Source organism: Camelus ferus, chromosome 6 (assembly GCF_009834535.1).
Source record: "Camelus ferus isolate YT-003-E chromosome 6, BCGSAC_Cfer_1.0, whole genome shotgun sequence".
NCBI lineage: Eukaryota > Metazoa > Chordata > Mammalia > Artiodactyla > Camelidae > Camelus > Camelus ferus.
Window position 1 is genome coordinate 18348175 of NC_045701.1, and position 23570 is coordinate 18371744.

Genomic DNA, 23570 nt, shown 5'->3' on the forward strand with positions numbered 1-23570 from the left:
TTTAAATGTAATTATTTCTTTAATTTTCAAATATATATGAGTTAATTATAGTTTTATTACTGATTTCTAATTTAAATACATTTTAAACAGAGAACACAGACTGCATTGGTTGAAATTCTTTGGTAATAATTGAGATTTTACTTGTGACTTAGACTTGTTTTGAGTTGTTAATGTTTGATAAAAATTTGATTGATATAAATTATTTGGTGACTCCTCAGTCAAATAGAACTGCACACTGTGCACTATATTTTGGTATAGTGCTCTGGGCATGCAAGAAGTACTGCATAATCATACAGTAAGAGAAATGATAAAATAGAGTTAGGTCAAATTATTTTAATAACAGCATACTTTGCTTATTCCATTGGACATTTTTAATTGTTATGTTAATTTTAATTAGCAAGTTTGACAGCAGATAAAAATACTGAGGATACAGTATTTTACATATTGCAATAGTAAAATGACTTGAATTCTTACTGTATACGTACATGTTGTAGAAAGATTTCTCTTATAGGTCACAAAGTGAATCCTTTTGGAGTAATAGTTCAAAAAATTTCAATGATCTTTAAAACATATTAAATCAGCCATTTAAGTTACAGTTCATATTTACTTTAGCTTACTCAGTTCCTCTTTATCTTTCGTTCCCATAAAGTCTTGAAGAACTTGAGTGGATTTTCTGGAATTGCCTGTGTTTAATGAATGAGATATTAGTTAGATCTGTGTGCTCTGAATTGGTTTTCTTGAGTGAAATAGTTTAGATTTTATAATTATAATGCCTGAAGTATGTGTACTGTAAATATTATATGAAATATAGACTTTATTTTCAAAGTGACTCTGTCAAGTTGAATTTGACAAGACCAGTCAGTTTAAGTTATGAGTTCCACCAGCACTGGAAAAATACTGCCTCTTAGGGAGGCTGTGAAAAATTGTGAAGAGCCAGAATTGCATCTAAGCCTTCTAAATAAAGAGCTGTCCTTTTATTTCTTTTTGGGGGATGCAAATAGTGAATGTAATGGTATTTAACCTATTGCAGCATGGCAGATAAACTTAAAAACTCTTCTTTGGGAGAAGTCAAAATGGATAGACCACATCTACCTGCTTTCATATTGGGACACTTCTCTGCTTGAGTTGAATCAATCTCTGTCTCTTTGCTTTTCATTTTGGGATGCAGCTAAAAAATTCACACCAAAAATACCCTGTGTCCTCTATCTGTAGAGTAATTAACCAGCATTTAGTGCTTTGGTTCTAGAGCAGACAAAAAAGGAAATAACAATTAAGAAGCTACAAGCTATTTTGATAAATCTCTTGAGAATAACACATCAGGTAATTAAATTCACTCTTTTGTTGGGATCCTATATAAATGTTACAGTTTTTCCTGGGTAACTGGAAACCGAGTGTCCAGGAATAGGTCAAAGATGTGGAAATGAGAGAGAAATGTTTAAATGTTGTCTGCCTCTGAGGTCAAAAAGGATTATGTATTCAGCTTCTTGGCAGTCAACCTGAGGGCACAAAGTCGGCCAGTCTTTCAGACATACTTCCCTACTTGGTATCCTCCATATGTCTGGGCCCTAGTTAAAGAAGTAAAATAAAGATCCAGTTAATAATTTATATACCACCCTGCTCTGTAAGCTTCTTGAATACAAAGACTGCTCGTCTTGTAGAGGTAGAGGTCTATGTAGAGGTATATGTGTCCTTTAAATTGAATTACTACAGGAGCCCCACACCAATCAATGTCCTAAAAATATTTTTTGCTGTTAAGATCTGCTGTTCCTGTTAAATCAAACTTCTTGGACAAATTGATTATAAGCACCTGTCAAAGTGTTTTTTCAAACTTTCCAGGAGAGAAGAGGCCCCTTTAAAAAAGACTATTCAAATTTTCTGTCCTGGAGGAGACATTTCATAAGAAAGAAAAATTATTAGATAATTATTGTTAGGATAGATTAAAAGACATGTATCTCTGATAAAACATTTTAGTGGTTTTCACTCAGTTGTATGGGCAACCTTAGCTTCCCAGAATTTCTTAATCTCATTTAGGTACATCAAAAAATTACTCGTTTTATCATAAATCATAATTAATTCCTAGATGGAGAATATGAATTATGTAAAGCAAAAAATGTTCTGTCTCAGCCCAAGTTTGGGAAACATTCTTTTAACATTAATTTTGTTATAAAGTGGACCAAAACAATATTCAATTTGAAGTTTATCTTCTGAAGTTGATAGTAGGAAAATATCAAATTTTATGTTTCTTCTTCTAATGAGTCAATGTTACCACCCTCTCCTCTATAGTCTGTTTTTCCTGGGGGTTAGTATTGCCGTCTGTGTGGTATATTAAAACTCATATAAGTCTCTCTGTGAGCTATGTATTCTTTTTAAAAATTAATGTGTGGTTCTTTTGTTGGGTTAATAAAATGATGGTTTTATTATTCTGCTTTGTGTTATTTCTTAGTAACTTGTAGATCAAGTCCTTCTGTTTAATCTTTTTAATGGCTATCTTCACTATATTTATATCTTCATTATTCCATTTAAGCATTTAATTACTTTTTATTGACTTTCTAAAAATTATAAAATAAATAAGACAAAAGGTTGAGATTACATTGAATTTTTACATTAATTGGGAAAGAACTGATATATTTGTTATATTAGGATATCCTATCTAAGAATGAGGAATTTTCCACTAATTATTTAGATGACCTATATGTCTTTTATTACAGCTTTAGTGTTTTCCTCACACAAGTATTATGTATTCCTGAGTAAATCAATTTCTAGAAAATTTATATTTTTCCTCTAATATAAAATGCACTTTTATTATAATTTCCAGGTGGTATATGTTGGCATGAGAAAGAATCCTGTTGTTATTTTTTGTAGACTTTGTATCCAACAAATTGCTAAACTCCTCAAGATTTTCTAGTAGTTTTCCTGTTCATCTGTTTGTTGGATAATCATATCACCTAACAATAGTGACAGTTTTGTGTCTCTCCCTCTCAGCTTTTGAAAACATTTCTTTCCTTATAACATTGGTCAGCATCACTGATACTTGTTAAACAGTGGTAGCAAAAGTTCACGTCCTTATGTTGTTCCTGATTCTAAAAGGAATCCATCAGAAGTTATTTCAGATATTTAATATATAAACTTTGCATAGCTAAGGGAATACGCTTGTGTTCATACATTGTTGAGTTTGTAGCATCAATATGTGTTAAACTTCAAGTAATTTTCAACAGTTGAGATAAATTATTTAAATTTTCTTTGTCAGCCTATTCAGATAGCGAATTATAATAGTTTTTTCCCTGATATAGAACCATCTGTGAATTCTTAAAACAAACTCCACTATTAGAATGCTATTGTGTTTAAGTTAATATTTATTGAGAAGATGTGTATGTATGTTTTATAAATAAAATGGTCCAATAACTATTCTTATATAATCCTAATATAATATGGTTGTGGAATTAAGATTACATACATTCTGAAATGATCCAGGCAGTCATAGTCATTGAATGATGCATGGTTTGATGAGTGCATTGATGAATGAATAGATGAATAAATAAAAGAAAAATATTGTTCTGTGGGGCCTGTATAATTCTGATGTAAGACACCTGAGAAAATATTCATAAAGGTCTTGAGGTTCATAATATACTTTGTATTTTGCTTTGATGAGGAAGTTGACTACATGTTCTTTATTACTCATATGTTTGCTTTGCTGAAGTTTTCAGGAATATGGAACTATGTCTAGTCAACTCTAATTTCTAGCAGGAAAAAAACTAATTTTAGTGTTTTATTTATGGAAAGAGATAAAAACTTAGAATTTAGCAATGATTAGTGACTTGTTAAACTTAAATTTCGTATTTTGAATGGACTATTGAACAGCAGTAACCACATTAATAGCAAATAAATTAATTTGATACCATATACACTATTATTTATTGGTTTTCCAATATGTGCATATACTGTCTTCTTGCCATTAAATATTTCTGACAGAAAAACCTTTCAACAACTTAATTTGTTAGTTTATTGCTGGAAATAGAAGTAGTACATTATTTCTAAAATTTTATTATAATATAACCATTGCTTTTTCCTTATTTTAGCTGTGCCTGCAACCCTGCAATTTTGTGTAATAGATAGAGCTTTAAAACCTGTAAATTAAACTTTGGTTAAGCCTGGTCAAGTAAATATTCACGGACAACAGCACACTCTGCATATAAATGTAAGTTTCATTAAAATTCAGGGTTATATAACCATATTCCACACCCTACCTTGGGAATATCTGAGAGAGCGGGAGATACATCAAAGATGTCATTCTGTTGACACATGTAAATTGGTGTTAGTGCAAGCATAATTCAAGGTATGAAGCACCATTTGTGAGAGAGAATTATTTCTAGGAAAGGTAGAAATGCTTTCTCTAGTTTTATTCAACTAGCAACTTTTAAAGATTCTTGCTTTTCTAAATAATGCAGAGTGCACAGTAGGAAACACTAAGTGGTCAGAGTTGTAGTGGATTTTTAGGCAAGTTACTTATACCTGAAGTTAGGAGTATAACACAGATTTGGGTTAAAGTCTCAGTCTCTTCAACTGAGATAGCTATATGAATTGGACACGTTATCATCCATGAACCCACTTTTTCGTAACTGAAATAAACATAATCATACCTTCCTTACAGGGTTGTAAGGGATTATTATGAAAATGAATCCAAATGGCTTACCAATGGGCTTGACACATGTAAGACACTTAACTTCATAACTTACAGAGGTGCTATGAGAATCATACGATACAAAGTAAGTGAAATGTTTTGAAAATGCTGAAGTGCCGTACAAATCCATCAATGTTTAAATAATAATTACATTAATATAGCATTACCTTTCTTAAAAATTATCTTTATATAAATTCAATTTTCTGGAAAAAGCAAAACATTTTAATTTTTTCCCAAGGACTCTATAATGAGCCAAGAAGTCCTTGTGCATACCAAAATAATATATTTATTGTTATTTTATATGTCAACTTTTATCAAAAAAAATTAAAGAAAATTCTATGTAACTAATTCCATAGTAGGGAGTTAGATAATAAAGACACACTTAGGGGACACTATTTACCTGAGGAAATCTACATGCAAGCAGAAAGCCATTCTAAAGGCAGGATAAAATACAAGCTCTAACAGGAATAGAAACAATGTGATAGAGGACCATGAAGGGAGGTATAATACACTTTGATTCAAGCAGTAGGGAAGGTTTCAGGGAAACTGCTGAATTTGTGCCGATAAAATAAAAATATGTTATCCTGCATGGGCAAGACTGGGGACATGACAGGCTGTGTGCTCAGTGTAAGCAGTGGTCCAGAGGTTTGCATGCAGGCCATATGTTTGGCACAGGCCAGCAGCCTAGTGGAACTGAAGAGGACTGTGTATGAAAGGTATGGCTCTCGGTGAGGAGGCTAATGCGTCACCGGCCTGGAATTGGCCAGTGTGCCTTGGACTTGGTTGTGAATGGGTGACATCTCCTCAAGGCCCTTCTGGATCAGCTCTTTTATTTCCAGAATGTTTTATGATTGCACCTCATGGTCAATGTAAATTCTCTGTGTAAATTATTCATGATTTCCTCCATTTTCAGATAAATAAAATGAAGCTGAGAGACTTTTAGGACCCAGGTTAGCCACTTTTTCCCCCACTTCATTGTAGCTGCACCCACCATGAACTCTACAATGTCCTGAATAGCCACAAAGTCTTCAGTGGGTTTGGCAGGCAGGGGAACACAGTCCAATCTCAAGCAGATCTAATACTCCTAGGATGAGGCCAGTGGCTATTGGCAGCATAATGTACAGACAAGTGTGGAAAGGACAGCTCAAAATAAAGTAAGAGTCCTAGTCTGGATCAGAATTGGGCCCTGCCATAATTTTTTTCCTCTCTGAAGAGAATTGAATAATGAAATAAACAGTAAACTGCCAAACTGAGTTATACAGAGGTAAAATTATAAGGAGAGCTTTGGGTTAGGGCCCCAGAATCAGAAAATGTGGACTCAATAGAGATTACGGTACAGATTAAATTTATACAGGCAAAAAGAGGCCACCTTTTTGGTGACATTCATCACTTACTTAAAGCCACACTTTATAGCATTTCTATAAGTACTGGTGTACTTTTTGAAAAATATAGAGAATACACAGATATGAAACATATTTATTTATGCCTTATTTTAAGTTTTGAAAAGCTGTTTGCATAGCTACTTTTCATTTTCCATCAGTGCATCATTATTTCATATCTACATTAATAAATAATAGAAAATTAAAAGTTTATGTAATTATTGATTCACTAATTAAATAATGATACATGTACTTGCTTAAATAGTATACCATCATTTAATGACATTTTTAAAGGCAATGTAGCAACATAGATAAATGTTCTTGACAAAATGTAAGATGAAAACAAAATAGAAGTCAATACTTGTATTGAGATTACCAGGATGGATGCATACAGAAAAATAATAAAAAATTAATGTAGAAAATAAAACTTGATGCTCTGTTTGATAGGAGACGGTATACTTCTTTATTTCCATTTTTATTTCATAATCCTATTTTTGTGATCAACACTGAAAAATCAATCCTTATTTAAAATGTGGTGAAAATTTCTGAACTTGATGTAGGATGTCTGAAATACTATCTAAAAGTTTTAATTAGACAAGAAAGTCTCTCCTTCACTTCAAATTCAGGTCACTTTTACCTGAAAATAAATCTGCCTAAGTATCTGCAACAAAAGGAAGTTACTAGGACAGTAAAGAATGGTGTGTACGTGGATGCTGGGTAGGGATAGAAGGATCTAAGCATTATAAAAATTTTTCACACAAGTATTTTAGACAGAGGGCTTACACAGTCTGTGTTAAAATGTAAATTGTAATATGTTGCATAGTTCAAATACTGCAGTGGAAATCCATGGAGTTATTGTTAACATGTTAATGCATATTGAAAAGCATTGGGGGAAAAAAAGGAGGTTAAAAAAAAAGATGTTATCTAGCTGCAGGCAGAAAAAGGAATATTCCCTCAATCAGGTATCTGTGAGGTTGTGATACTCAGGCATTAAATTGTAAAAACGAAAAAGAAAAAAGTATGTTTTTGTTTTTGTCTTTATTTTCTTTAGCAGAGAAAGGCCACTGTAGAATGATAGGGATGAATGAAAGTACAGAGAGGGCAAGTGAAAAGAAGTCATTATCTCAAAAATAGAGGCTAGAAAGAAAGTAGAGGAAAAGGCAGTAGGGAAGAAAATGAGACATATAATAATAGTAACAGAATAAAGATGAAGAATTGGTGATACGTGATTTTTGGGTGAAAAAGTAGTGCCTACATCATAGATTAAAAAATGAGTATAAATAGGGATTCCTAATGCAGGGGCAACATGAGTTATTGGATGTGGAAGGAGATGGCAGTGGATGACTTTATACTTCCGGTGGAGGAATTGTAAGTATCGTCTTCATGCCAGTCACCATACTAGGTGCTTTCACAGATGTGAGCTCAAATTCTACATCTGCTGCCATCCAAAAGGTCAAAAAAGGGTGTTTGTGGGTATGGGTGTGACTGTGTGTGTTGGGGGCATGTTGCCCAATAGCAGACATGTAATTACATAACTTAACCTTTGGCAAAGATAACCAAGTAACATGATTGTTCCTCTGAAACGCTTTACGCTTATATAGTTGATATATACTGGAATACAAAAAAAGATTCTTAATATTTGGATGGTACTTTGCAAGTGAGAAAATATCCTTCCAAGTTATGGGTAAATTTACTATGATCACTGTGGGATAAAAAGTGTAACTGTGGCTCTTTGAACACTGCTGAAAATAGTAACCAAGTCCAGTTGTAGATGGAGAATGGATAAAGATGAATTAAAAGCAGTTGCTTGACTTCAGAAACTCACAGTCTGCCTTCTAGAATGATGTAATAAACTGTTGGAACCAATACTTAGTGCTTTAATCTGCTGTTGCTGCTGCTTCTGGCTTCTCAGATGAACTTGAACTTGCACTCAGGGTACTAGTGAGCCAACTATACTGACACTGATTCTCCTCATGCTCTACTCCAAAATGCTCCTCTCATTTAATTATAGGGAAGATGGTTTTCTTTCTCATAGTGCTGAGTGTGAGACAGCTTTTGCAAGGTGTAGCAGGTGTCTTGTGAGCCCGCTGCCAAATCCATTTAGCCACCTGACATCAGCACAGCTGTAGCGGGCAGCTTCATCATGCTGTCAGCCTCATTCAAGCATGCTGTCTTCCACGTTTCTCTCAGGCATTTCTCTGCTCCGCTTTGACCTTCAGTAATACCAGATAGGCTATCTTGCCACGTCAAACTCCAAACCTGCCCTTGGCCATTGGTTGAGCTATGAAGTAGGCTTTCAAAGCCACATCCAAAGAGACTTTGCCTCTAAAGGTTATAAAAATAATCACTTGGAAATATGAGCAAGCAAGGAATAATGTCTGACCAGAATATTTGTACAGTATGAATTAGGGAGAGAAAAATATATGCCTAAGAACTTCATAAATATAACTGTCAGCCGAGGGAGGCTGTTGTGGGGTTCTAGGAGGTGAGCAGCCCAAACGAAAAAATGCACGAGGAGTTGCCATACCTCCGGACAGACTTCAACCGGAGACACCATGGGGTTAACAACACTTTATTGCCACAGGGAGGTGTGCGCTTATGATGCACCTGTCCTGCTTTTATCTGTTTTTTGTCAACACATGCGCGGTCTGAGTTTCTTTGTTCATTAGGCTTACAGAATATCTCTAGCACATGCATACTTCTATTTTCTTTGTTCTGAATCTTATATAATTGACCTACGTGTGGAGCAATTATTTACTGCATATTATAAACATGCTCTGATCGTGGCCTTGGGTCCCATGGCCTTAACTCATCTCAAGACTAGCTCACAATAACCCAGGAAAAGCTCAAATATTTATTACTAAAATTAACTCAGGCACAAGTTTCCATTCTGAAATCCAAAGAGGATTCAATATTCAACAATATAGAAGCTGATTGCCATAAAACAATTCTTATAATAATTGGAGTCATGAAATAATAGTTGAATTTATGCTGGGAAGTGTTAATAGGAAAATAGAAAGCAGACATGCAAACAAGAAGAATGATCAGAATGAGAACAATGTCAAAAGACGCGGAAGAATACCAGAATAGAGAGCAGATACTGAAAAAAAGCACAAACAAAACAGAACTCTTGGCAAAAGAAAACATTTAAGGCTATTAAAACTACAATTTAAATTTTTTTAAAAGAGTCTATAAATCTAGCAAATCTACCACATTGAAATATCAGCAAGCAGCTATATGGTAACTGGTTTATTGAGCCTGGTGGGCCCTGAGGGTGTCATGCAAAAAGAAACTCTTTTCTACTACCGTCTATTAAACGAGTTCTGCTGGCTTTTCTTTCCCTGACCTGGATGAAATCATCAGCAAATCCCACGATGGCAGCAGGTCTCAGACACTAGCTTGATCAAAATCACCTCAAAGGCTTGTGCAAACCAGATTTCTAGGTCTTACCCCAGTCTCTCATCTAATAAGTCTGGAGCAGTTCTGAGAATTTGTCTCTATCAAGTTTCCAGATGATTCTGAGGCTGCTGGAAAGGGTGAAGGACCACACTTTGAGAACCATTGCCTTAGGGTTTTTGATTACTCTCAAGTAATTAGTCATTACATTTTTGAGGTATTAAAAATAAAGAATTAACTATAATTACAGCTTTATTGCTTTATCTGATTCATAGCTTTTACACCCACTCCCACTGCCACCCACTCATCTCCCCAAGAAAGAAAAACTGCTTTAACTGCAGTTTTGGTGTAGAAGCTTGCAGTCGGGAAGACGGGTGTGTTAAGTTTCCTCTTTACTTCTGGATACACTTATTCTACTTGTTACTGTTGCTTTTGCCCCTTCAGGCTTGGTAAGGAAGGATGGGCGTACATTCTCATGTGAATTGTTATTGGACCCTTTAGTATGTTGAATCTCAAAAGTTGATGCTTTTTTTTTTTTTTTCACCTGGAAAACACAGGGAACTCCAAGGAGCGTGTTCAGTAGTGAGTGATGTTGCCTCAGTCTAACCATGTCAGCTTCCCATCAGTTTCTGGGTTTTTGCCAACAGAGTCTCACTGACTCCTTCTGCTGTAGTCACATTTCCTCTCTAGACAGTCCCTTTTATAGCTAAATGGTGGGGTGAGAGGTGGGGAATGAGGCGTCAAACACTGGTATCACAAGTTTTTAGCTATTCCTGCTCTGTTTTCTAGTGCTTTCAGACTTTGGGGATGATTATGAAACTCCAAACATCAGGAAAAGGTGAATTTAACATCTCTTTACTATAAAATATTAAATGCTTAGATATGTTCTATATATTAACTTAAAGCCATAGACTGTACCAAAAAAATACAATTCTGTATCATCTCTCATAAATTAAAATTAGACACCTTACCTCCATCTTGTTACTGGGATTCCACTGCCTCCTAGAGTTGTACCAGTATGTAGGAGTAAATGAGAGTAAAACTGAAAGTAAAACTGAGAGTAAAACTTCTGAAACGAGGACAGGACTTTGAATCTCTACTTTATATCAATTGCTATTGTTATCCTAATTTTCTGAGCTCCCAGAGGCCCCTTTATTCTGGTAGCTCTTTGATTCCAAATGCCACATGTTGGACAGTGAAGGGGTGTTGGATGATGTGGGAAAATTGGTGCAGCTGTTCCTTGAGGGTTTTTATCACTTTCCTGAGGACATTGCTACATAGGGAGCAGAGGCACTTTTAGGGATGAAGTGGCATCACAATTAGTCAAATAATCACCCTTGGTGGAGAATGAAGTGATAGTGGATGGAAGGCGTGGGACAATCAGTGGACATGGTGCTATGCTATGGTCAAAGGACATGGTGTTTACTGACAGAGGTGATGGTAAAGACAGTTTAGGTAATTGTGGCTACCGCAGAGAGCTCACAGAATGAAAACTGTACACTTAAGGCCTTGAACTTGCAGTTCAAGTCACAGGTGGAGAGTCAGAATGCCTCTAGATTGTTGCTAAAGGAATCCCTTATCACTTGTATCTGTGAGGTAGACATGGCTGAGGGTCAGATCCAGAACTTGATTATACAAGTTAGAGTGTTGTGAAATCATTTAAATCGCAACCTTGTCAGGTCTCTTATGCTATTTAAAATAAAATAAATGGAAAGCAGTGGGGTTCTGAGACTTGGGTTGGCAACAAATTTGTGCATACACAAACATGGCTGAGAATTTTAAACCAAAAACTATCGCGAAATCTTCCTTATCTGTACCAGACTTCCCTGGTAGAGAAGTTCTTTTAAATGGAGATCAGGATTCATAAGGAGATTCAGATTGTTTTCAGGACACACACTCACCATAACTAAACTTGTTCTAGCAGAACCCTGGTGAGATATGTTTCATGCACGGAGGACATAGCATAGACACTGAAATAGTCCAGAATCTGAATTTGTGCTTTATATTATTGGCTCAAGCATGTGACCAACAGGGAAGGAAGATGTGTGAGCTCTCAAGCATAATCTAGAGGAAAGTTTCTGAAAACTCAAGGAGATGGGAATGTTGGAGTGGAGCTCTTATGTGTTGTCACCTTGTAACCTTAGAAAAGCTTAAAAACACTCCCTTCAAAGGGAGGGCCTTACAAAGCAAAAAAAAAAAAAAAAAAAAAAAAAAAAAATCAGCATCTATGAAAAGTTCTTTGGAGCCTGTCCTCTCGAGGCCAGAGGTGATGATCATGGACGATGACAGTATGTAATTGGCTTTCCCAATTATAGTAAGAATAATTGGATCACAGAGTGAGAGCGGAGAGGTGGCAGCTCTTCAACACAGGTGGGCCCAGTTTTCACAAGTGATTAACTGAGTGGGATGTGGAGTGTTTTGACTGTCAGACTACAGTGTTGGTGAGTTATCATTTGGTTAAGGGAGAGAACCCTGTGAATGAGATAGAGGGGCAGCCTTTACTTATATAAAAAGATAAATTCTAGGTGCAATTAGAAGAAACTTAACTCAAGTCGCCATACTGATGATTCGCAACTTTCATACTCTTTTTGCAGACTCACAGTTACTTGATTATGGAGGAACCTTGTCCCTTTGCAAAGTGGCCACAAGTATACAGCATAATTCTTCCTCCAAGTCTTCATGATCTATGGCCATTTACCAGGGTGTGTGCACTGTAAAAAGGAAAAATTTCAGGTTTTCTGGAGGTTATTAGATACTGACTTCAATTGAAAGTTAATCCTTAAGCATCCCACTTTACCGCCGTGGCCACTGGTCAACCTGTGGCTTATAGATATTAGATGATAGAAAGTATCTTGGCCAGAATCCACCTGAGTGTAGGTCAGGTTGGTACCACAGAAACGTCTGTGGTTGTTTACTTACTTTGGGTGTAGAGACGATTACTCTCGCGCTCTCTCTCTCTCCTCCTCTCTCTCTCTCATTCTATCTGTCTACCTAGTAACTGGAAGAATCCCCACATTGGTTCCCTGAATGCATGAAATAAGGGCTATTATGTAGGAAAGACCAAATTCACATTCCTGGTGCCCACTCTTTGCCTTGATAGTAACATGATAGTAAAGCAACATCACTTCTGAAGGAAGTGTAAAATTTAGTGCCACTATCAAAGACTTGAAAGGTGCAGAAGTGTTTCTTCCTGTCAACCCCTTATTTAATTGCCTGTCTAACCAAGCAAATGGCTTACACATCTTAAAGAGTGACTGAAGATAATCTTAAACGTAATCAGATAACAATGACATCTTGATTTGAATTTGTGCAAGAGCTGACCCTGAGACAAGGATTTGAGTGTAGGAGTTTATACAAGAGGTGATCTTAGGAGGCACAAGTACAGGAATGAGGAACGTGAGATAGAGAACTTCACCATTTTAATGTGCATTAATGAAGTGGGGTTACTGCTATGGGCAACTGGGGCTCAATTCTCCTGGATATCCTTTGAGGGACCATATGACTTAGAATTGTCCACTGAGGGATGGGGAAGCTGGTGTGTTTGTCACTGATTTCTGCCCTTCACTGGTTGAGATTTCCCTTTGGTGACCTTGTCTCTGGCATTTTGAGGCTGATTTGTGCTTGGGCTGAGCAAGCTGTTCCTGTTCCCAGGAAAAGCCCTTAGGCTGAGAAGGGAGAAATACATGTGTTCGACTCAGAAGCCATTAGTGTGCACAGGAACGACATCTATGGAAACTGAAAGGGGGATCAGGGGATATAATCTGGGGTGTGAGCAGCATCTGTTATGGGGGTGCTGGTAAGACTTCCCCAGCTCCTGGTATGCAGCTATTAACATGGCAGATATGTTCCTTCCTATTTGAGTCACAAAGACACTTGTAACCTGACTGATACACTAGCTTCCAAGGATCTCTCTTCATTCCCTCTCTCTTTCTCTCTTTGCTTTTAATGACATCCCGATCACTTCTCTATGCCAGTTTGATACCTACAATAATCTCTTCAATCTATTTAGGCTTTTACAGAACAAAACAAAAACAAAGACTGTCTCTGACTTTTAGCACCTTTTTGCTTTTTGCCTTACAAAATAAATCAACATGAGGGAGGGCTATAGCTCAGTGGTAGAGCTCATGGTTAGCATGCATAAGGTTCTGGTTTCAACCCCCAGCACCTCCATTAAAAAAAAAAAAAAGAATAAATCCACAAACAATAAAACACTCAAATCTCTGAAGCAAGGACTACCATATTGAAAAAATTAAAACACAAACAGAAAAACATGTTAGAAGAATCTATCAGAGTGACACTGACATAGAAGCTAGCATTTCACAAGGAGTCATCAAACATTCTCCAAATTTACCTCACCCTAGCACGTTCCAGGTGAAGAAAAAGGAGCTTTAGAAATAGGCAGAACATACATAAATGATACATATTTTGAAAAGATGTTCTTGAATGAAACATTAGTATTATAAAGAGGTGAGGTCTTCCAAAAATAATTTACAAAGACTGCTCAACGTCAATCAAAAGTGTTTGATGGGGAAAACGACTTCTGGTTATAGTAGTAAGAGGTTGGTGATACTGCCAAAAAGCAAACTAATACATTTGCCAAAATACTCAGCAGTCATTTCAGGGCACAGGAAATTGAGCACAAGCAACCAAAAATGGAAGTGTTTATCCTTAAAAAATCACAGGAACTTTAAGCCAGAACATGTTGTATGGGCTTTTGCCTAAGGCTGCTCTCATCTGACCCCAGCTCTCCCCACCCACCCAATGTCTGTCCACCCACCGGTTTGGTTAGTAAGAGTTGCAGTTGGATGTGAGGGCGATCTGGCTGCAACATGTCACCTCATGATCGCCAGGGTTGATTCGGCTGATCTGGCTGGCTAGGTGGGTGTCCTCTTCCTTACTCACTACTCCATATGTGTCCCTCCTGAAGCTGTGCTCTAGATTGAAGAAGACGACCTCCCCCCATAGAAGAGGACTGTTCTACTCGTTCAAGGGTATACAGGTAGCTGCACTCCTCTGCTAGAACCTCCAAACAAGAGTGGCAATTTTACCAGTATGTAGTTTGCCATAAGACTCAGAAACTTTGTTGCCAACGGAATGGGCTAAAATCTGGAGGCAGAGGGAAAAAACACATGGTAGGTGGCATAGATTGGGAACAAACAGTAAAACAGTAAAAATCTGTATCTTTTCTAATTCTGCAGTCCCTGTTGAGGACAGCAGCAGATCAGTCAGATTTTTTTTTAAATAGAGAGATTCTGGAAATGAAAGAGCCATAGAAAGGCTGATATAAGCTGTCTACACATCTCAAGCTGACCAGTAACTATGCATGCACAAGAAAGAACCAAGTGGTGGCTTGAAAGAAAAGGGATACATGAAAAGTGGCTGCAACTCTGACTACATTCCCCAACACATACACAGATGACTTGGCAGAGTAAGGAATCCTTAGGGGTTTACAGACAGTTGAGTACAGTCTTTGCCAAAGTCATTGGCTGATCTCTAAGCTATGCAGACACATGGTTGACTCTTAGGAAGCCTGATTAAAATAAGAATATTTTTTAAAGTAACTAAGCAGAGACATCAGTGGTCACATAGGATAGGGGAAATAGATTCCACAGTTTAAGTCTAAGCAGTTACTAAGACGACACCAACAATCTTCAGAAAAATAAAACACAATCCAGTGTGACTATAATATTCTCTAAGACGTCTAGTTTTTAGCAACAATAGCAACAAAATCCTAGACATGCAAAGAAATAAGAAAGTATGACCCATACTCAGGAAAAAAAATAAGTTAATAGAAACTGACTAAATTAAAGGGAAATATATGAAAATGACTATATGACTAATAGAGGTTTTTAGTAGGAAAATAAAAAGTATAAGAAAAGATAATGTGGAAATGCTAATTAAAAACTACAACAACCAAAATGAAAAATGTAGTAAATGGACTCAACAGAAAGTGTTAGATGTTGTAAAAAAATAACCAGTGAATTTAAGGATAGAACACTATAAGATTACAATCTAGAAAATACAGGGAAAAAAAAAGATTATATCTCAGATGCTTGTTATACAGTCATATAAAACCCAGTATAAAGGACTTCATCATGGAAAGTAATTTAATGGGCCCAGACAACTTTTTGAATTAAAAATTAACTGAAGCTTCCAAAATTGGTTTTTAAAAATTAACCTATCAATTCAAGGTACTGAAAATATCTCTAGTGAGAAAAATACAGAGGTAACCACATTTAGACAAATCAGAGCCATGCTACTAAAAGACAAAGAGAAAATCATTAACCTAGGTTTCCACTTCAGCACACTACAAAAAGAAATACAAATCAAATTCAATGGAGAATAAGAGAATAATAAAGATCAGAGCATAAATCAATAAAATAAGAAAAAGTCTAAAGAAAATGAGTGAAAACAAAAGTTATTTCTATAAGATGATCAATAAAATTGGAAATCCTTTACCTACTTAGACAAGGGAAAAAAGAGTGAGAATGCACAATTTACCATTAGAAATGAAAGAGGAGACATCTCTCTAAACTCCATCAAAATGAAAATATTTGAAGGGAATGTAAACCATTTTATGCCAACATATTACTTAATGTATAGGTAAATTCCTAGATTAAGATTTAGACACAGGTTACCCAAATTAATTTTTAAAAAATAGAAAATTGAATAGATTTCTGTTAAGCAAAGTTGTTGAATCTTTGTTATAAATCTTCATTTAAAAAAAAAAGGACCAAAATGACTTCATTGATGAATTCTGTCAAAATAAATGGATATATAATAGTACCAATTCTATTCAAACTTCTTTAGAGGAGAAGGTACAATCTCCTAACTTATTTATGAGTGAAGTATTAATCTAACAAAGTTTACAATACTTCACAAGAAAATAAAAACACACCCTGTTTACCTCATCAACATTGATGCAGAAATTTTTTAGAAAACATTAGTGAACTAAACTAATCAATACGTAAAAAATAATCCATCATGATCAAGTGTGGTTTATTCCAGGAAAGCAAGTTTTATTTTTTAACGTCTGGAAATAAATTAACAAAATATGCTAAATTATTAAAATGAAGATTAAAATCCTTACGATTAAACTCAGTGAAATATGAATAGAAGGAAATAGTTGGGAGAAAATTGTCCGTAAGTCTCTTCTATTTCTGTATGTCTTACAGTAAGGTATTGATAGTCCTTTCATTCTAGACTATCTTTTCAAGAGTGTTTGTAGAGCAACGGGCTTGGAAAATAAAGAAAACACCCATTTCCAGAATAAACAGTACACATTCTTACATGTTTAGTAAAGGTAATGTCTACCTCTGGAGCACAAAGCAGACATACTTACTGCCTGTTACAGAATATTTGGATGCCCTAAGATCACAATTCCTCTTCAATAACAACCCACAGAATGTGCAGGTAAAGCTTGGTCCTTTTTACATCATGTTATAAAAATAAGGGCTCAAGGAAGTAGTGCAAGACAATGATACTTTAACATCAGCTATCAATGTGAGTTAAAATCTTTTGTCTTTGAATCAGAAGGTTTTTGTCTTATGCTTTCTGCCAATCGGTTCAACTGTGGAAGGCTAGCTTATTAGCTTGAAAATATAGTCAAACCTCAGACCCTTCACAATTCTTTAAAGGAATTTCCTCAACTGATAAAGGGCGTCTACTAATAGCCCACATCTAACATCATACTTAATGCTGAAAGACTTAATTCTTTCCCACTGAGATCAGGAACAAGCCTAGGGTGTTCATTATCACCACTTCTACTCAATATTGTCCCTGAGGTTGTAGTCAACACAGTAAGGAAGGCATAAAGATTAGAAAAGAAGTAAAACTGTCTTTATTTCAAGATAACTTGGTTTTTATGGAGAATGTCCTGCAGAGTTTAGGCTGGGAGTTCAGGGAGGAGAAGCTACTAGTACTAATAAGTATATTTGACAAAGTTGAAAGATTCAAGATCAATACACAAAAATCAACTATATTGTTATATCCTAGTAACAAATAATAGGAAGTTGAAAATATGAAAGCAATACCATTGAAAATAGTATCAAAAATATAAAAATATGGGATACATTTGAGGAAAAAATTTAGAAGACATGTGCTAACATTATAAAACTTTGCTGACTGAAGTTAAAGGGGATCTAAATAAGTTGAGTGTTATGCCATGCCAGCTAACCAGAAGCTTCAGTATATTAACTTGTCAAATCTCCAAACTGATATGTAGATTAAGTACAATCCCAACCAAAATATCAGCAGGCTGTTTTATAGAAATTGAGAAATTGATTCATAATTTCTGTGGAAATGAGAAGGAGAAAGCCAAAACAACTTTGAAATAGAACAAAAAAGTTTAACTCAAGTCTTTTTATAGGGCTACAGTAACCTAGAGAGTATTGCATTGGTGTAAAGACAAATAAATCAATGAAATAAAACAGAGAATTCAGAGTTAGAATGTAGAATTCTCAGTCTCCCCTTCCTTTTCATGACCTTGACAATTTTTTTTTCTTGTTTTTGTACTCACAGCTGAGATTTATGACCATGAAAGGACATAAAGCAAAATCAACAAAGAGAAAAGATGCATGAGGTGAAATCCAGAGGAATCCAAGCACAAACTTCCAAGGGTCCTCGGCCAGTGGAGTCACACAGGACACACTTAATTCTTCAGGTATTTTATACAATGTCTTTTGATTGATGTTTCTTCATGATTAGACTGTGGTTTTGGATTTGGGGGAATAATACTACAGAGGTAAGTACCTTTTCATCATATCTTATCAGTGTATATATGAAGTCATGACCATATGTCTTCTTCAGTGAAGTGCCTGAATTGACATTTTAAAGATATTTACTATTATTATCAAAGAATGTGCTAAATCTTTTCAACTATGTTAATATTATTTTACACATCTCAGTAACATGTAGAATGTTTTTAATTTTGAATGTTTTCTAATGAAAGTTTGACAAATGTTTTAAAAAGTTTATTCCTACGTAATTTATATTTTTATTACTTTTTCATTCCATTTTACCCATAAACACATTATTATATGTCTAAATGAAAAACAGTAATTCCTGCATATTTATTCTTTATTTATCTACTTCACTGGACTACCTTATAGTTTACAATGGCTTTGAATTGATTATTTTTAATATTCCAAATACTTGAATACAATAAAAACATAAATTATAGCATTGCCACATGATGGAATAATATAATGTCTTTAAAACAATTTTGAATACTATTTTAATATACAGAAAAAACTATTATAACATCAAATAAACAAAGAATAGAAAATGATGGATTTCACCTAGGATTGAATTTACTTGGGGTACTTAACTAGGAATATAGAGTACTGTCCTCACCATCCCAAAGCTATTGAATTGAAAATTCAGAGGACAAACCTCAGATTTCTGCATTATTAATAAATCCCCTGGTGGCTCTGATATATGTAGATAATTCTCAATAAAATCTGGTTATGTAATAAGGCATATACATAAGGAAAATGAAATTTATGCACTTGTATAGTAGTGAATTCAGTAATAATTTTCAATAAACTTTTATTCTCTGATCATCATACTATTTCTCAATTTAAAGTAAGATTTGATGGGATCCCAACAATGGTGTGAAGAATTCATCAGATTACTTCTACTTCTGTATTAGCAGGAAATTAAAAAGGTCTTTTAAATCTTTCATTGTTTTAAGAAGTAGCATCAGGTTGTAGTTTGGGGAATATTTTTTGAACGGTAGTGGTTCTGTTTATGTGAGAAAGAGACAGAGACCCTTTGGAGGACTGTATTGCTGGTTGAAGAGGGATCAACAGTAACTCACTTAAAAATCTGGTAAAGGTAGATAATTTGTGAGGCCCATGGCAAAATGAAAATAGGATGCCTTTTGTACAAAAATTACGAAGAATTTTACGACAGCAATGGCAGAGAGTTGAACGAAGTACAGGGTCCTTCTAAGTTTAGGGTGCTATGTGACTCCCCAGGTTGCATGCCTGTGAAGCGATGGCTTTGCAATTGATACTCTAAGAGCAAGTTACAATTTAAAAAATAATTGTAGTCTCAGCTTTTCATGTGCTCACTATCATTTTTGAACCCATTCTGTGTAGAGTTCTGAACACGATTGCAAATGCTAAGTCTTTATAAAAGTCTTTATTCATTTTCAAACACTCTTCCCTCAGGTGACCTAATTACTGTATTTCTTTTTCAGATGTGAAACATTTTTTGCATAGTGATTTAAATTCATCCCATGGAAATTTCTTTGCTTCTCTAAATAATCTTTTAAAATATTTTAACGTGTCTATGTAGTAATTCATTGTAACTAATAAGTAAATGCATGTGAGGATAATGATAAACATGTATTTTAGAATCTTTGGAAAGATAAAAGCCATTTTTAGCTAGTTGGTATTGCTTTTTAGAAAAATCTTCAGTTATTCGAGGAAACAAAGAGTATTTTGATCTTTTAGGAATATTCATCCTAAGAGGTTAAAAGGTTTGAGGCTTAGAACAATTTAACTCTCTCAAGTTCCTTTCACTATAGGATTTCTTGTGGTAGAAGGAGAAATTCTTTCCTGCTATAATGTTATTAGTGTGAAGTTTTCTCCTTTGAACTCTTTTACCACTGATAGCAAATCCTGGTGTCTTTTTGAGTAACAGGAAATTTTTTTTTTTAATGGTCGAGTTAGGTTCTTTTGTAGTTCTTCTGAATTTTAGGGCTTCAAAAAATTAGATGATGAGGCTTGGTTTACAAAAAATGCATTCTCTTACTCATCCCTCCCCACCCTAGCCCCGTGCGTATTTAGTGTGAGACTGATAACCTCTGATTTTTGAACTGTAATGGACATTACTGTATCTCAGTATTTAAGGAAAGTCTCATCTAAATAGAAATGTACAATGGAGTCATTTATATTAAGTCTTAAGTCACATCTCTAGATTCTCACTGTTAACAAAGTTTTGAGACAGTGTATTATATCCCATTCTGGCTCTTTTCTTCAAGATTTAATTCAGCAATAGGAGTATCCTTTGTGAGTTTGTTATTGTTTCTGTTTTTGTTTTTCATCAGATGCAGTAATATCAAATGTAGTATCTTAAGCAAAAATAAATGGTAAAACTGAATGCTACAATCATGGAATTGTATCCACATAGGCAGCAAGAACTAATATTATTTATAAGCCATTAAATTTAAATAGCATTAAAACATCCTTACAATTGTCCTGTGAAATGAGTATCATTCCCACTGCACTGAGGAGGAAACATGAGGCTCAGGACAATATGTTCTTTGGTAAGCCAGGAATATTTCCCTTGATCATGATTCTTCAGCCTCCCAAGATTATTTCCCAAACAGCATAGAAGTCCATGATAGAAATGCATAATGCCTCATCTTCACCATGTTTTTTTCTTCTCCTTTACTTCAGCACCCAGTGTTCCCATGTATTTCACTAACTCTATCACAGTTCCTCAACACATCCTCTACCCAAAGAGAAACTGGATAGTTCACCTTAGCTATCTTTGATCTAATAGTCTTGCTGTTTATTTATGCCCATGAACTATTCTTACCACAATCAAAAGCCCATAGAGGTCATAGAGTTTATTTCAAAAAGAAAAAGAGAAACTTTCGTGTGTATTTTATAACAGTCTCTTTCTTCTAGACTTCATGTAAAGCAACGTTAGCCTTCTGGCCAAATCAGAACATAGATATTTTGTGGGACTTGTTTTTAAAATTTTTTTTAAATTAAGGATCAACACTTAAAAATCAGGATATTTCCAATTTATGTTAAAATAGCTGAAAAACTTATAAGACTGCATTCCTTTGGGGCAAAAATCAGGCAGAATTCCTAAGTAGCTGCTCCGCCTGTTTGGGACATGCCATCTCCTATTCTCTGTGCTCCCACTTCTACTGTTTTCTTCTATCCAGACATGTTCGTTCAGTCACCTGCCAGGTAGTTCTTCCGAGTCCACACTAGCAGAATTGTTAACATCCATGTCTTTACTAACAGTCTGGTTAAGCCAGTCTAGGCTTTTTGTTTTTATCATGCTCTTTAATATTCTTTCAGCCTCAGTCCACTCTTGAACACGGAACCCACTTCTGCAATGTTAGGTATTTGTTACAGTGGCACTTCCCTTCCAGGTACCAAGATTTCCATTATTTTCCTGTTGCTGCTGTAACAAATTACCAAAATTTTAGTGGCTTGAAATAATACAAATTTATTATCTTTCTAATATAGACAGAAATCTGAAATCAAGGTTATCAGCTGAATTACTTTGCTTCTGGGGGCTCTAGTGGCAAATCCATTTTCTCTCCTCTTCCAGCTTCGATAACGTTCCCACATTCCCTGGGTCATTGCCCGCTTCCAGCAGTCAGATCACTTCAGTCTGTTTCTTTTTCTGTTCTCTCTGACTCTGACCGTTCTGCCTCCCTCCTATAAGGCCCCTTGTAATTACATTGTGTCTAGCTGGATAATCCAGGATAATCTCCCCATCTCAAAGCCCTCAGTTCAATCATATCTCTTTTGCTTATGTAGCAAAAGCAACATATTCAGATTCTGGGGATTCATGTGTAGACCTCTTTGGCGGGAGGTGGGGGGTGTTTTTCTGCTTATCACACTCGTTTAATGCAATTTAGTTCTTAATGCCTGACTGTTAATGGTAAGAGTCATATTTTCTTTTAGTCATCTTTTAGTCATATTTCACCCTAGTGGCCTTTCCCTAAGACAGTCTTGGTCACTTATTTGATTGGTGCAGACAAGATTGCTGCACTTGCCTAGGGCCCATTGTGAGTAAGTATCTTCCTTCTACAGCCCAATAATTTAGAGTCCAATTCTCTGAATATCTCTTCTCTGCCACTTTCATAATGCAAAATATCTTCCTGATGTGTTTAGAAATCACTTTTAACTTCCCTATATGGCTGAGAATGCTCTACTTTTCTCAGAAAGAATGGGAGCAGCGTTATAACTTGCTTGTGTTTTTATAATGCTCTGAGAAAAGAATTCTTAAGTGGAGATCCACTGATTTACAGAGAGGGGTAAATAACCCAGCTCTAAAAGCCACCTATAAAAGTAAAATAGTCTTTGAAATTAAAACTGATGCATAGCTCTATTAATGAAATACTTTCTTATAACATACTGCATTGACAGATGTAATCTCCGTCTCCATTAGTGGTAAACTATCCTGCAGGAGGCATGTGTCGTAGGGTGTGAGAACGCATACATGTCACACTGGCCAGAACCTCCTGAGAGAGGCTTTGCCTGTATCTCACTGACTGGAGGTGATCATTAGTCTCCATGACTCTAAGGATTCCATTCTGTGAGCCATTCTCTCTCAGTCTCACTCTCACCTTGGCCTGACCTCAAGGAGCATTCAATTAAGGTAATATTGGTGAAAGAAATCTTTTACAAAATAATTTATACTAACCCAGAGCTGAGGGAACCAAGACTATATGCCACTTTGATACAAATCAGAGCAACTTTAGTTTCTAGGAATTTTTTAATTGTGTAAAAGTTTTCAGAACCATTTATTTTTATCAGTCATCCTAATGAAAGGCTAATAAAGTATAGATTTCTTTACTGCTATCAAAAGTTTTATATTTACTGGCTAAAGACCACGTTAATAAGTAATTTACTTAAAGTTAGCTTATGATGGATAAATAGTGTATACAATAGGAAAATGGTGACTTTATTGAAAAACACACTGTGATTTTTTTTCAGTACTGTTGTAGTTTGTAATTACTCTGTTACCTCCCAAGCTTTTATCTCCCAAGTACTCATCAATGCCTTTATTTTCTTTTGGTTTATAAAGTCCGTAAAATTAGGTACTTATCTCCTGGAATCTGAATTTCCAATCTTCATTCTTCCTAATACAGGTCCTTTTATTGATCACCTGAATGTCTAGCTAACAAGTGTGATAAAAATCAAATTTTTGGAAAGGAAATACAACTGTCCAAACATGTTTTATTTCAAAAAAAATATGATTTTTTATTACTGGCATTTTACATTGATGTAAATTATTTTAATTATAATGACTACTTGTGAAATATGACCACCAAAAGTCTTCCCATTTTCTGTTGTTTAATACGTATCTTGCACTATAGCATCAATTCATTAAGATGGATGAGATAGAAAAAAAAG

The 23570-nt window shown here is 35.3% G+C and overlaps 1 long non-coding RNA gene across 2 annotated transcripts in view; it reads left to right on the plus strand.

The window, feature by feature from the left end:
• LOC116664123 overlaps nt 1-23570 on the plus strand; it is a 379946-nt gene that overhangs the window by 44700 nt on the left and 311676 nt on the right. For both annotated transcript variants that reach the window (XR_004320472.1, XR_004320471.1), the window contains exon 2: nt 17974-18115. This is a non-coding gene — a long non-coding RNA (uncharacterized LOC116664123). The remainder of the gene's footprint in view (nt 1-17973; nt 18116-23570) is intronic.